Raw genomic sequence first — 3627 nt, 5'->3', positions numbered from 1 at the left:
TTGTTATTAATTTATTTTAATTATTAAACAAATTCATTTAAAATTAATAAAATAAAACTAATTTAATTTTAAATTATTTTTTATTTTAAATAAAATAATAATTAATTAACTTAAATTTATAAAAAATTATCCGTATTACTGCTATAATTAAGTTTATAAAATATAAATTTAAGTTTAAAATGCCTTGCATCATTGACCTTAAAAATGATCATTTTCATTCTTAATTTTTGGCTTTAAAAACAAAATTTTGACCATTTTAAAAATTTTTTTAAATTAAAAAAAAAATTTTATTAACAAATTTCAAACATATGTATTTTATGTATACTATTATAAATAATTTATTAATCAATTACTTCAAATTTAATAAAAGATTTTCCTTAATAATTCTCTTTGTCTAAGAATTTAGAAAATTGTCGATTTTACCAGTTTTAGGTTCCCCCGGCTTTTTTTTTAGAATAATAAATATTTTGTCTTAAAAATTTGGGAAATGATAGCGAACATGCTAACGGACGTCCCCCACACTTTTTTTGTGGGTTAATTAAAATAAGTTGTATATAACATCCTGTTTCAATGAATTTAAAATGTTGAAAAAAATGTTTAAGGGCATGTGACACAGCTAAATACCTATATTACCGACCACAGTTTTTCAGTTCACTGAATGTTTTTTTGAACCTAAGAACTTTTTTTGTAAATAAAATATCGAGCTGAAACTTTGGGATATGTATTAGAGTACAATAAAGTACGTTTAGGTACTGCATTTTGGTAGGAACTTCACTTAAAATTATTTCATCTTTTTTCTGAACCTCAACATTTTTTGAACGTTCGAACTTTTTGTATACATAAAATATCGGTCTCAAACTTTGAGGAATGCAAGAGCCGAAAGAAAACTACGTTTAAGTACAAAGCTTAATAATAAAAGATGTAAAAAATTATATTTTAACAATCAATTCCAACGCGTCAGCCGGTAACGTTGTACACGAAAATACGAAACCTGGCGGCCACTAGACGAGGCTCTAGAGGGTTCGTATTTTCGTGTACAACGTTACCAGCTGATGCCGATGGAATTGATAGTTGAAATATTTTTTTTACATCTTTTATTATTAAGATTTCTACTTAAACGTAGTTTTCTTTCGGCTCTTGCATTCCTCAAAGTTTGAGACCGATATTTTATGTATAAAAAAAGATAGAACGTCCAAAAAATGTCGAGGTTCAGAAAAAAAATAAAATAATTTTCAGTGAAGTTCCTACCAAAATGCAGTACCTAAACGTACTTTATTGTACTCTAATGCATTTTCCAAAGTTTCGGCGCGATATTTTATTTACAAAAAAAGTTCACAGGTTCGAAAAACATTTAGTGAACTGAAAAAGTGAGGTCGGTAATATAGGTATTTAACTGTGTCACATGCTCTTAAGGGTGGAGATACCTTTAGAATTTCCAAAAAATCAAATTTTTTTTTCTTTCATATTTTGAATGTATAATATGTTAAAAATATACTCTAAAAACAAAAATATTAAATATTTATGGAGATATTGTCAAAAATGTCAGAGTCCCCATACCGTCACCGTTTGTATATATATTTTTTTCCCCAAAAATTCTGGGAAGGTCTTTTCAAAAACTTTATGGTACTATCGGAAGGATATACCTAAAAGTTTAAAGATATCGGGTTATTAAACAATTTTCTTGGGGTCCAAAATGTAAAAAAAATGGTCGAAAATTTGGATTTTCGATTAAACAGCCGATAAAAATGTTAATTTTCAACTTTTTAACTATTTTATAGGTTTATCCTTCCCTTTAACACATAATTAATCGAACAAAAAAACCTTTTTTGTATCAGATAAATGGAAAAATTTTGACAGCTGCAGCAGTTTTCGATGCCTCGGAGCAGACGCTTCAAGAAATATTCTGCAGTCGCCATTTTGTAAAAAAAAAAAGAAAATATCACATGTTTTTTTTACACTTTAACAATGTAAGAAAAATATGTTAAAATTAATAAATGATCTAGTTATTTTATCAACTTTAAAAAAATTCATTAAAACTGATTGATTTTACCCTTTCTAAAGGTATATCCTCTCGAGAATATGTTCAGAATTTAAGCTTAAATGGCATCAAAACCACCTACAGGTCGCAAATCTTAACGAAATCAAACCAAATTTAGCCAGAAATGTTTGTAAATGAATTTCAAAGAGACTCACGAAGCCAAATTTTTTCAAATAAATTGTTTAAACAATTATTGCTAAATTTGGAATGTGTTGCAAAAATCATGCAAGACAATATAAACAATAAACCCATAAACCAGGGTGGCCGTTTTAATAGAAGAAAAAAATTCCCGGTTTGCAAATATTTCACGGTCAATGATATTTAAAAAATCAAACTAGATTCTAAACATTTTTCCATATAAAGTAATAAACAAGAACAAATTAAAGCATTCAAAGTGGAAGCCTTGAATTCCAAATTTTGAAATTGAAATTTAAAAATTTTCAATTCAAAAATTGTGTATTCAAACGAGCAATAACTTACACTTATTAACTGAAAGGAACTAAAACTTTTAAATTGAACAGTTTTAAGTAAAATGCAAATAAACTGCAAAATTTAGAACTTTTATCAATTATAGAGTTCAAAGATTCAGATTAAGTTCCAAAAATATAAATCCACGTTAACATTTTCCAGTCTAAATTAAAGAATCAAACAATGAACTTCAAAAATTAACAAAATTACATTATTTTAAGTATTTTTAAGCTAGGCACATTCAAAATTGAAAAATAATTTTTGTAACTTAACAGATTTTAAATAAGAAGTTAAATTATTTTTATCTTAAATCGTCTAGGCATCCTTCAAAAGATTTAAAATTTTATTTTAAAATCTCGAAAAATCTAGAAGTGGTTTTAAATTTTTCCAAATTCAAAATAATTCTTGAATTTTTTGTCAGAACTTTTAAATACATTTCAAAATGAATTGAATTTTTTCTATAACTTTTAGAAAATCCTGCAAATTAAAAAAAATTAAATTTGAATTTATAAATAACTTATAAACTTATATAAAATAATTTATAAACACTTATTATTTATAAAAATATTAGAATAATCTTAAAAGGTATTTAAAAGTTTTATAAAGATTCGAATTTAGAATAAAATTGAAATTTTTGCAGATTTCAAACAAAAAATTTAGCATTTTTTTAATCATTTTGAAAGACTACAAAAAAATACAAAATTTCTTCACATTTTTCGGAAAATTAAAAATGATTTTTCACTTCGGAAAATTATTGTACAAATAAGTATTGTACAAATAATAAGCGTTCAAATGTTATTTATGCGTTAAATATGAACAATTTCGCTTATAAATTAAATACTTTTTAAATAGAACAATTAAAATTGTAACGCCAAAATATTAAAATTTCACTAAAAATCTAGAAGTGGTTTTAAATTTTTCCAAATTCAAAATAATTTTTGAATGTTTTGTCAGAACTTTTAAGTATATTTCAAAATGAATTGAATTTTTTCTATAACTTTTAGAAAATCCTGCAAAATAAAAAAAATCGAATTTATAAATAATAATAAAACACTTATTATTTATAAAAATATTAGAATAATTCTAAGAGATAGTTAGAAGTTTTAAAAAGATTCGAATTA

At 24.3% G+C, this 3627-nt stretch overlaps 1 protein-coding gene across 1 annotated transcript in view; it reads right to left on the bottom strand.

The window, feature by feature from the left end:
* LOC117180378 (cyclin-dependent kinases regulatory subunit) overlaps positions 1-3627 on the bottom strand; it is a 15335-nt gene that overhangs the window by 997 nt on the left and 10711 nt on the right. The window lies entirely within an intron of this gene.

This window comes from Belonocnema kinseyi, chromosome 9 (genome assembly GCF_010883055.1).
Source record: "Belonocnema kinseyi isolate 2016_QV_RU_SX_M_011 chromosome 9, B_treatae_v1, whole genome shotgun sequence".
Taxonomy (NCBI): Eukaryota; Metazoa; Arthropoda; class Insecta; order Hymenoptera; family Cynipidae; genus Belonocnema; species Belonocnema kinseyi.
Note: the sequence above shows the minus strand (reverse complement) of the source record. Positions and strands in the feature narration are given on the sequence as shown.